Below are 12,484 nucleotides of genomic sequence, written 5' to 3'. Positions count from 1 at the left end.
TTGCTGCTGCCAGAAACATAAAACTCATCACTTCCTCTTTGCCAGGAAAAGCTATCTGACACCGCATTTTTAAAACGGTAGGCTAGATAAACGCTTTCATGCATTGTGTATAGGCTGACCAAGGCCAATATGTATTTGATCCCCAACGAATATATATTTTCTGATTTGATGGGGCCAACGCCAAACCTTGGGCTATCAGTTTTAACTTTATAAATAGTTTTAGTGTGAAACCTAAACCATTTCCAGGGCTGTTGCCATTGGAAGTCAATTGAGTGTGGACACCAGGAAGACTGGCGGTGGCAAAGGCGAGATGTTGTCCTGTGTTTACATTGGGTCCCCCCCCCCCTCAGTTCAAACACAATCATCCAAGTCAGATAGACCTGAGTGAGTCTCTAAATTGCTCATGAATGAAAGTGACTAATTGCCTGTCTCTGTTGGCTACTGTGATGGATTGGCAACCTGTCCAGGGTGTTTCCTTGCCTTCCTGCCTCGAGTCATTTCCATCATACCACCTTCCTTAGCTTCTGGCAGTTTCTCTCAAATTGTTGGAATTGCTTCTTCATTGATATAGAACTGTTGGTTTGCCAGTTTCCCCTGAACAATGGAGATGCTGGTCGACTTACTCGTATGTTTCATCCAAGCCCAATTTATGTTAGCATTCGTTGTGTTCAGTGACCTTTTTGTCCAAGGTGCTGGAGTTACTGTATCATAGTAGTTACATTGTCCATATGTGTCCTAATGGGAGGGAGGTTCAGCAGCTCCTACAGCCTTTCCACACCTCCCAGGCTGAAGTTCTAATGATTACTTCCATTGCCATAGTGAAATCTGGATGAAATATTATAAATCTCCAATATCTCAAGATGCTGCCATGCTTGATTAAACTCTGCTATTGCGAATCACATTTGAATATCTTGAAAATACGCCCTGACCAGCGGCTCTTCTCCTTCGCTCATATTTGCCCAACCACCAGAGACACAGCGAGTTAGCTGCCTGCCACGGTTCCATCCCAGCTTTTTGGCATCAATGGATAATCAAATTTCCCCTCTCACCAAGCTTCTATCGAGATCCCCCCCCCCCCTTTGTCAAGACGAACAAATCTGGTGTAAATTTGCCTGATAATCCTTGGCCTAACTTGACAGCCTCTTCACCACCACACTAAGGGAAATAAGCCGCCCGCAATCAACATCTACAGAACTGTTCTCTTCGGGATGAACATCCATCCCTCTTGCTCTACAGTGGATGTCCATGCGAAGACGTCCGCTTCCGTCGTTGTTTATGTTTCATGCAGTTATTTCTTTATAGAGATGAGCCAAAATGTCTTCTGGACCTAAAACGCCTACAAAAAGTATCGATCGAACAACTCCAACAGTCGAACAACTCCAACAGTCCTAACCTAGAACAACTCCAACAGTCCTAACCTAGAACAACTCCAACAGTCCTAACCTAGAACAACTCCAACAGTCGAACTCCATTCTGGCGTCAATCGGACTGCAAACAAAGACCGCAGCTCCCGGAAGTGAGAATCTTGGCGCGGACATCCGCTCTACACCAGAAATACGGAAATACCGGCTATCTGTCCCAGAGTCTTGTTATTTGTCAGACTGATAGACTCTGGGTGCCCAGACTATTGTCTGCCTGCATGTGTTGGCTAATGTGGATTAACCTGACACTGCCAGATGGGGGCGGTATTGTTTTCACAAATCGCAAAATACCACCGCCGTCTGGCAGAGTCCTTCCTGCCTCTTTGGGGTCACTTCATACCATCTTCCATAGATTTTGCCAGTTTCCCCTGAACAATGGAGATGCTGGTCGACGTACTCGTATGTTTCATCCAAGCCCAATTTAGGTTAGCATTTTGTTCAGCAACCTTTTTGTCCAAGGTGCTGGAGTTATCATAGTAGTTACATCGTCAATATGTGTCCTGATGGGAGGGAGGTTCAGCAGCTCCTACAGCCTTTCCACACCTCCCAGGCTGATGTTCTAATGATTACTTCCATTGCCATAGTGAAAGCTGGACGGAATATTATAAATCTCCAATATCTCCAGATGTTGCCATGTTCGATTAAACTCTGCTATTGTGAATCACATTTGAATATCTTGAAAATACGCCCCCGACCCTGCTCCTTCTCCTCTCCTTCACTCCAAGCTCCTCTCGTTCCTATCTTAAAGTATGAAAGAGTAGTTAGAGTTCAAATAGGGCAGGGGTGGGCAATTTCTTTTTCCAGAGGGCCATACTGACTTACATAAAGTAAGCGAAAGGCCACACATTGGACTGATAACTGCCAACACTCCTGATTTCCGTGGGGGTCTCTCTATTTTTAACCCTCTCTCCCATTGTGATTGGTAATTTCTCCTGTTAATCTCCTGATATCATAGTGATACAAATCAAATGGCTGTAGCGGATGAGATTTATTAACGTATTAATGCTGACTTTTATTGACTTTTCGTGGGTTGTTTTGTTGGTCCAGGGGCCGGGGCCGGCCCTGGGGCCCATGTGTGAAATAGGGCATGATTTGAACATTCCGCCCATAGACTCCCAGCTAAAAGGCACCTTCTAAACAAGCTGAAAATGTTAACGTTTAAATGGAGTTTCTAGCTCAAAGTATGAAGGAGTATATAGGTCAAAAAACTGTATAGAATAAAAATAATAAAGAGTGGGGAACACAAAATTAACAATTAACATGGCCTATAGCAGCATAATTTATTTTCATTTTGAATATGACCCATTTGAACTGTCTTTCCCAATCTTCTTTCAGTTTGAGACTTTACAGACGCTGCTTCTCTCCTATCCCACAGGAACTTCTCCTCTCTCCTTAAGTTGGCTTTGGACAGGCGTGATATCTGTGAAACCTCTGGCTTGGCTCCGTTATCTTAAACCACTGGCAGTGATCAGGGTTACATTATCTGGCAAGATGTGAGGACTTTGCAGTCTCAAACTGAGGGATGCTCTGCTGCTTAGATCCTTGCAGGAAAATGATCCTGGACTGCAGGATCTGGTCTGCTGGTCAAGCCAGCAGTGCTGTCATTCTTCCATTGAGTTGCACCTGTGGACACACTCTAGACATTCTTTATACAAACAGACAACAGATGAAAAAGAACTCTATTGGCTAATTCTGGCATAGACACTATTGATATAAACTCTCATTCCCCCCCCCCCTCCAATTATAATTCAAAATCAGCATGAATTCTCAAATGAAATACAATTTTAAAGGGTATAGTGACCAAAGTGAAAGCTAATACAGCAGCATTCACAAATGTTATTCCAGTATAAAATTCTAATTCAAATTCAATATTTGTAACTATTTATATCTCTGTCCCAAAGATAGAAACCAGACTAACAAAGACAAAACCTGGAACTGCTCCACCGACATTTGAGTGTCCATATCCATGTAATCACACAAACTATTGATTCCCGTATTATCACAATGTCCTCAGAGTGAACCTAACCTTCATTGGCCATAAAGCACAGCAGAGGTCCAACGCATCTGTAACCCCTCAGTGTAAACTGGCAGCCTGGTCAGATGCAATGGACAGATCGGAACATTGTAGTAAAACATATTTGTCAGAATGATGATAGATAGATCTGCACGTACCCATAGCGCCAAGTTTGCCTCAATCTGGAATGTCTACATTTTCTATATCTCTTATGACCCAGCTGCTGCCGTACAGCAGCGGCTAGTCACCTCACAATTTTGTCCAAATTTCACCAAATCCAACACTGCACATCCTTGCTTCCCCAGCAGTACACCCGCCAAGTGTGAAGTACAGTAGATCGGACGAACGGTTCTCGAGATATGCGAAGGACACACACACGCGCACACACACACACACGCACGCACATACACACGCAGACGCACATACACGCACGCACATACGCACGCACACGCACACACACACACACACACACACACACACACACACACACACACACACACAGATTCCTTGCTTTATGTGGTGCTAGAGAACACCCACTATGCCTCATGTTCCAGTATATCAAGAGTAGACCACACTATGAACATTTCTGGTCAACCCGCTAGGAGGAGTATATGACCATAACAGAATATTGGTATGTAGATGTCTTCAGGCTGGGACTCTGTACAGTCGAGTTACAAACCACTTTTGGTGTTGCCAGAAGGTGGCGCTATGACTATGCGCATGTCCAAATTGCACTAAGTTCGACACTGCAGTTCCTTAGGCTCCCAGCAACACACTCGCCAAGTGTGAAGGCGATCAGACGAATGGTTGTCAAGATATGCATAGGACACACACTATCTGGTGACTTGGTGCAGTCAAAACAACCTGGAGCTCAATGCTCAAAAGACTGTGGAGATGGTTGTGGATTACAGGAGGAATGCAGCCCCACCCTCCCCCATCACCCAGCTCAGTGGCCTTGGGGTTTGAGTGTCTGCCCTGAGACTGGGAGGTTGTGAGTTCGATCCCCGGCCGAGTCATACCAAAGACTATAGAAAATTGGACCCATTTGCCTCCCTGCTTGGCACTCAGCATCAAAGGGTTGGAATTGGGGGGGTTAGATCACCATATGATTCCCGAGCGCGGCACTGCTGCCGTTTCCCCAGGGGATGGGTCAAATGTGGAGAACAAATTTCGCACACTCAGGTGTGTGACAATCACTGGCACTTTACTTTACCCCTGGGTGACTCCCAGTTAACACTAGCTGCTTTCACACATGCCTGGAATTCAGGAGTTATCTAGAGGCTATCCGGATGGCTGTCATGTGTGAATGTTTGCATGTGGGTCATGCGCGCTCCCGCGGAGCCTCTTCCTAGCCGGAGGGAAGTCAAGCCGTCAGGGTACACGCAGGGGCGGATTGTCCCCCCCCCCCTCCAGAGCTCCGTGAAGTGTAGTCAGCTCGTGAGTGCATGAGGACAGAGATATCGTGACAGATTATTATTATATAAATAGTCGATGTGAATGAGCGAGCAAAAAACACATCAGCTCAAACCTGCTCCGTGTGCGACAGCCAACATGTTGCTGCTAATGCTGGATTGAAAGGCTCATGGCTCTGATCTGATTTCATGTCTGCTTCGCACAGCACACACATTTAATAAGCATTTTTGGACGCGAGGGTCGTCCCGCTTCCCAGTATTGGACATCGCTAGGTAGGGTATCTGGATCTGGTTGCGTTCATGTCTTTGATTTAACGTTTACACAGCGTTTGTGACGATTCACGTGCAGAACCGCAAATTCCAAGTAGCGTCAAGTCAGGCAGTATAAAACGAAAACTTCCGGGTATAACCTTCGCAATAATGGCAATTAAATAAAGTAAATGCACGTGTAATGTTTTTTTGTGTGTGTTTCGAAAGATACAGAACAGAGATAAACTGGAAGAATATCTGCTCCCTTCGAAAAGTCAATTTTAACCCGTAGTGAGTCGACATTCTGATTTTTTGTTACTAAGTAATACAACATTTATTTTATTTTGAAGGTAAAAATGTCTAGCTTCCTGTATTCTGTATAATTCTAGTAGGTTTGAGGCATTTTAGGACTGAACATAGAAAGACCTGTTTTGTTTGTACTGCTTGCGACTCGAGGAAATCGATGCATCTGGGCGTGAGTTGTAGGGTTGTTTAATTATTACTTACTAACGTTATGCGCAAACGATTATATGCCGTGAACGTTAGGCAGTTATCGCCCATTATGTATTTTTTAGTTTTCACAACTGTGTGGTCATGCCCAAATTCGCCCACCCCCGCCGCCCGCCCCCTCTCTACTTTACAAACTCTGCGGAGGTGCTACTCATGTGTGAATGCAACATGCCTCATGTGTGAAAGGGTACACTTCACATATCATCTGGGGCAGGCTCAGTGGGGAGCAACCCTCACCTGATCCGGAGTTCATGTGTGAAAATAGCTACTGTCTCCTGCTTCTTGGGGTCCATAGCTGGGAACTGAAATGGGAGATGAACATCAGAGCTCTCACCAAGAAGTTACAACAGCAGATTTACTTCCTGCCGCAGCTGAAGAAATTCAAAGTGCCAAAAGCAACAATGGTGCTCTTCTTCACCTCCACCTCTTCCCTGAGTCCATCCACACCTCCTCCATCACTGTCTGGTACGCTGCTGCTACCCTCAAGGACATCTGCAGACTGCAGCGTATCATCCTCTGTGCTGAAAACGTGATCAGATGCAGGCTGCCATCCCTCCAGGACCTACACACCACCAGGAAGCTGAAGCGGGCTCGGAAAATCATGGCGGACCCATCCCACCTCAGCCACAAACTCTGTGAGACACTCCCCCTTGGCAGGAGACTGAGGTCTGTCAAGACCAGAACCTCTCGTCTCACAGCTTCTTCCCAACTGCCATCCGCCTCTTCAACGAGGAAGGCCCAAAAGCCCCCACGAATAGGGACTCTTCCAATCCTCCGACTTGGTCGGGCGTCCATACAGTAGGGATTTCTTTCAGTTACTTTTGGATTGCTTTTTTTTTTTTTATCCAGGAATGTCCCATTGGAATACAAGATCTCTTCTTCCAGGGAGTCCTGGTCAAGAGTCCTGGCTAAAACCCTTATTTAACCAGATGAAGCATGTTTTAACATTGATAACCAGATAAGAATGTTTATAGCCTACCAACATGAAGTTAAGGAGAATACAACAAGAGTTATTTTTAAGACCACTTTAATTTACGTTATGGGTATTTTTCATGATGTGGAGTGGAATACGCAGCTTGTTGCTTTAATCTTGAAACACGACGTGAAACACTAACCTTGCTTGCACCTCCTCTTACTGGACCACAGGGCAGGACAGAGAAAGAGAGATAGGGGGACAGAGAGAGGGAGAGTATGGATTGAGAGAGAGAGCGACACCCACACACGAGTCGACACGCGGCGAGCTGAGGCTGAGGTGATCTGAAGGAGATAGTGAAAGTAAAAACCTCTCGCCCCATGCAGATTAGAGCAGCGTTTGTCAGCGCGGGTGTCTGCGCGGAGAAATTCAATGCAGATTTTCCACTGCCTGGCAGCTCGTAACGTTCAGCTGACACACAAGTGCCTTCCACATGGATTCTACTGAAAATATAATTTTCAGTAGAATCCATGTGGAAGACGCTTGATCTGTCGAAACACTGAGCGAACGTAAAAGTGAAATGCTTGTTATATTTCCATGAATGCACTCGTGGGAGGAGGCACAACAGACGCGGGTGCCTCTGTCATCATGAATGCTGCCTGCAGCTGATGCTGTTGCTCAGCCTCGCTCGTCCTCGTCACAGTCAGTCACGGCTACACCGTTTTTGGTTGTTATTTTGTAAAATTAATGAAGAGGCAAGGGCGAATGTAATCCCACCTGTAACTCCGTTACTATACCCCCGTTACTGTAATCTAGATTACACATCTTAAAATGTACTGTGACAGATTACAGTTACCGTTTTTTTGTAATCAGATTACGTAACGGCGTTACATGTAATCCGTTACTCCCCAACCCTGCTTATAATTAGCAACTCAATTAACATTCTCAGCCATAATATGATGGCTGGTCAAACAGTAGCGTATTAAAGCATGTTTTTTTCAGTTTACCCACGATTTTTTCAGTTTAAAAAGTGGGGGGGACAGAATCAAAGTTTTGAAAAGTGGGGGGGACATGTCCCCCCTGTCCCCAGTGGAAAATTCGCCCCAATAGCGTGATCCTCCCACATGCTACGTCCTGCCGGTGAAGCTCCCCGTCAGGTGAAAAGAAGCGGCTGGTGGGGGGCACGGTGGCGCAGTGGTAAGCGCTGTCGCCTCACAGCTAGAAGGTCCTGGGTTCGAATCCCACCTGGGACGCTGTGAGCGCTGAAGGAGTGCGTGCCCGTCCGCATGTCCTCAAGTGCCCACCGCCCAGGTGGGGTCGTCAAAAGGGCCTTTCTGTGTGGAGTTTGCATGTTCTCCCCGTGCCCCCTGGGGGTTTCCTTCATATAGGAACCCCATACCAAAATATGCAATATCCTGGTCACTGAAGTGGTGCCTCCTCTGTCCGTTAGGGGCGCCTGTTCGGAGGGAGGGGAACTCGTTGGAATAGCGTGATCCTCCCACGTGCTATGTCCTACCGGTGAAGCTTCCCCTGTCAGGTGAAAAGAAGCAGCTGGCTACTGCCCATGTCTCGGAGGAAGCATGGAGCCAGTTTTGGCTCTCCCCAGATCGGCAGAGGGTGGAGCAGCAACCAGGATAAATAAATTAAAAATGAGCACTAATGGGGGATAAAAATGAGATAACAAAATCGGGGGGAAGAGAAGCGGCTGGCTACTGCGCATGTGTCGGAGGAAGCATGGTGCTAGTCTCTGCCCTCCCCAGATCGGCAAAGGGTGGAGCAGCGACCAAGTATTAATTGGGAAGAAAATTGGGAAAAATCAGAAAGAATAAAAAATAGTATGAGTTGTGCCAAACGTTAATATCTCAAAAACTATAAATCACATCGATTATATATTTTGACATTCTGAGTGAGAGCAGAAGTAGCTCAAGGGTCTGATGTATAATATGTATGTCGTGTTGAAGTTTAAACTGTCGTTTAAAATAAAATGAATTTAGTAAGGACAGCCTGCTAGCGTGAGGCATAGGGTCCCATTATAATCTGCCATTTGTTTACCAACACTGATCCCTCGTATATCATTTAGTAACCTGAAGGAAGCCATTCATGATTACTCACTACTGTTACTCCATTCTGGCACCAACTAGAAGTCTCTCTCTCGTGTCTCCAGCTTGTTCAAAGTGCAGCAGCCAGAATTTTAACTTCTACAAAAGTACAAAATCACATGACTCCAGTTCTGGCTTTCTCTTCACTGCCTACCTAATTACCGTTTAGGTTTACTTTACTGACCACTTTGAGAGCATGGCTATGTCTGGCCCCAAGATATATTGTAGACCTTTTAACCCATAATGAGCCAATATGCCACCTCAGATGCTCAGGCCCATTCCAAAGTCTAGCCTTAAAACCAGATTGAGGTGAGCATGATTTTTGGCACAGCCTGCATAAGAAGCTTAGACCAGGGGTTCCCAAACTTAAGAATGCCGCGGCCCACTTTGAAATCTGAAAATCTTCCGGGGCCCACCCAACCCTCACAACTCACAACTCTCAACTCTGACGAACACACGAGACTAAGATGATGTATTTCCCTACATGTTTTTTTTCATATTATTTATATTACATATTATTTATTCATCTTTTTTATTTCATTAACAGAGTATGTGAATTGGGGCATAAGGGAAATTAATAATCCATCCACATACAAAAACATTTAGGCAAAATACCCAAAAGCAGATTGCCAACATGTTCTCCCCCCCCCCCTTAATCATCAGAAGTATTTGCATGCATAACACATTTGTTGAGACAAAATGTGATGAGCAACAAGTTATTAATGCTAGGCTTTGAAAAATGCTACCTTATCTGTAAAGGGGAGACATGTGGGTACATTCAGATAAATTGAGCTGAGAGGTCAAGGGACCCCTTTGAAATTGTTTTCCCTCGCCAAAATTTTACCTATGTTTGGAGCGTTATTTAACCCCCTTCCCCACAAGCTAGCATATTATGCTTGATACTGTAACGGCACAGGCGAGGCTGGTTTAAAGGGACAATCCCTTTGGCTAAGGACCAACGTGCTCGCTTTATCCACCCAGACCCAGGATCGCTACACTACCTCCACCTGTGGGAAGCGCAGCCCTGCCGCTTTAACATCTCCGCGCTCCCTCACGCTCCAGTGGCTACGCCTCCGATGACTGCGCGGCTATCCCAACATCCCAATTCTGACACCAATGTAACAGCACAGGTGAGGCTGGTTTCGAACCCAAGGTCTCCAACTTACAAGCCCAACACGTTAACCATCCGACCAAAGAGACAATCCCTTTGGCCAAGGACCAACGTGCTTGCTTTATCCACCCAGACCCAGGATCGCTACACTACCTTAGGTCTTCTAGTTTCTTCTGATAACACTGTAGCTTTAAAAACAACCCTTCTAGTACAGCCATTTGATTGCCCGCAAAAATCTGAGGTGTTGGCAGACCACTCGCGGCCCACCTGCAGTACCTCCACGGCCCACAGTTTGGGAATCACTGGCTTAGACAAACAATCAGATGTGTGATGTATATTGATTTTTACTCATATTGTTTTTACCCTATTTTTTGATGTCTTCTTGTTTCTACTAATTCATCGTGTGATGGTCTGCTTCAATTTGATTGTTAAAGCACTTTCTAACGCTGTTTTAAACAGTGGTATACAAATAAAGTGACTTGTCATTAGCCTATATACATGTCACAAAAGCCGAGAAAGCAGGTGAGGTGATAGTTGACGAGAACAGTCTAAAGAAGCGGGCATCTTTCCAATGATAGACAGCCATATTGTAACAATTCTCCATAATGGATTTAGAATCTGGATATAATGAACCACAGTCCTTTCACTCCATTACGCACCCCAACAACTCAGGTAAGCCACCAGCCTGTCAGGACTATTGAGTCTTTTCTTTATTTATAGTTTTTTTGGGGAAAGTGAATCTGGACATTGTAAATATCTATAATCTAAATGATCTTTCCTCTCCGGTGACGGGCACTGCTCCATCCTGCAGGTGGGACCATCAGTGAGGAGGGCCAAGCTGTGGAAGCCTGACAGTTTATGTGTGGTATAGGAGGCTGGAATTCCTCCTTGCCTGGGTCCTCCACTGTCGTGAAACAGATGCGTTCCTTTGATGTTTTGTTTGTTTGTTTGTTTATTTAGGATCCCCATTAGCACCAGCATACTAGCATAGGCTATTCTTCCTGGAGTCCAAACACATACAATACATACACACAAAACAATTACATGCAAACACATAGCACAAAACACCACATCAGAAATATATAACAAAAACAAATTAAAATAAAATAAAAGTAAAAATCAGATGCAAAGAGAGTAACGATGTGTCAAGAGGAAAATAAATAGCTAATATATAGTCTTCCCAGAGCTGAATTATTAATTCAATAATATATATGTAAAACCTAACTCCATGTGCTCAGGGATCTTTATTTGATGTATGATCTCCATCCCACTGTATGATCTCTTTATATTGAGCCTCTGGCTCCTGAGGTAATGTTCCCCAGGCTGTCTAGCCACATTCTGATATGGTGTGTTGACAAGGGAATCATAAAGCAGAAGGATTTATCAGGGTAGAGTAATCTTGTAGTAATGACTGTCTTCTGTATCCTATATCAATAGCATGCGTGTGAGGAAGAACCGGTACACCATGTACGGCTAATGATTTGTGGCAATTCTTTGGCCACCATCATGTAGTGTGCCCATAGATTTATAGATCATGGGGCCCATTAAATGTATGCAATAGATTCATTTGTCTGTAGTATGTCTCTGCACTCCTTGTTTGTGACATCATCGGCAGCCAATTATATTGTTATCAGATGGGTATAACCATATCACAAATTCACGGCACTGTATGAGAGTTATTAGCAAGCCATTACTTTTGCACATTTATGCTAGGATATGTCAAGAAATTAATGTAGCCTATTTTAATGATGAACTATTAACTCTACTCAGTAACTGGATTTGATGGTTCCAGAGAGCAAAGACAGTATGGACTTGAATTAGCAACAGAAAGAGAAAGTGGCTACTGTCTGGTTATTTTATAGTCCATCATGTCTTTGGTTCTTCTGTCCAGATATCCTGGACAACATCAAGGAAACACCTACACCTACATCAAGACCTTGCAAAGTGAAATGCTCTGCTGGGTCTGTGCTGCAGAGTAGGATGAATTTGGTAGATGGGTTGGCCTTAGAAAATCAGATTGATTCAAATTTTCCATAAGTGGACTGGGCAAATTTGACAAATTCCAATCACTGCTAACATACTCAGATAATGACTCCGAGTTTATCCCCTGATGCACTGTTTTATGGGAACAGTGTATTCCAGGATCAAAGTGCCCCTGTTGACGTAGTGCAAATGGTAACCCAATGAAGAGCGTAGCGGTGATGTTAGCCATATGTCAAAACCTTCTCAATAATCAAACCCCAAGTGAGCTATTACTGGAGCTTATGAAAGAGTATCTGAGACAGCTTTTTCCACGGCCATAATGAAGATGGAAGGCCCAGATGATCACTCAAAGTCACCGGTACCAATGAGCTTTGACTTTGCCCAGTAGGAGATGGGTGAAGAGAAAGCACTCTGCCCCAGCATTAAGACACCTCTGAGCCGCCGCTGAGGAAGGTTTTAACACCAGCATTAAGACACCTCTGAGCCGCCGCTGAGGAAGGTTTTAACACCAGCATTAAGACACCGCTGAGGAAGGTTTTAACACCGTGTTTTCCTTTAACTCATTCACCGCCAATGACGTCTTTGACGTGTTATCAGAAATAGCCCTCCCCGCCAATGACGTGTTTGACGTGTTTTTGTTTTTATTACTGCAGGGCGTAGTTTAAACACTTCCCCAGCCTGTCACATGGTATCAGGTCCCTATCATCTAAGACAACACGTGAACAAACACATACCGCAGCTGTTGTTTTGAAATTGAGCAGGAGGAAAAGCA

Source organism: Poromitra crassiceps (assembly GCF_964638095.1).
Source record: "Poromitra crassiceps genome assembly, chromosome: 8".
NCBI lineage: Eukaryota > Metazoa > Chordata > Actinopteri > Beryciformes > Melamphaidae > Poromitra > Poromitra crassiceps.
This window is presented reverse-complemented; position numbering follows the sequence as displayed.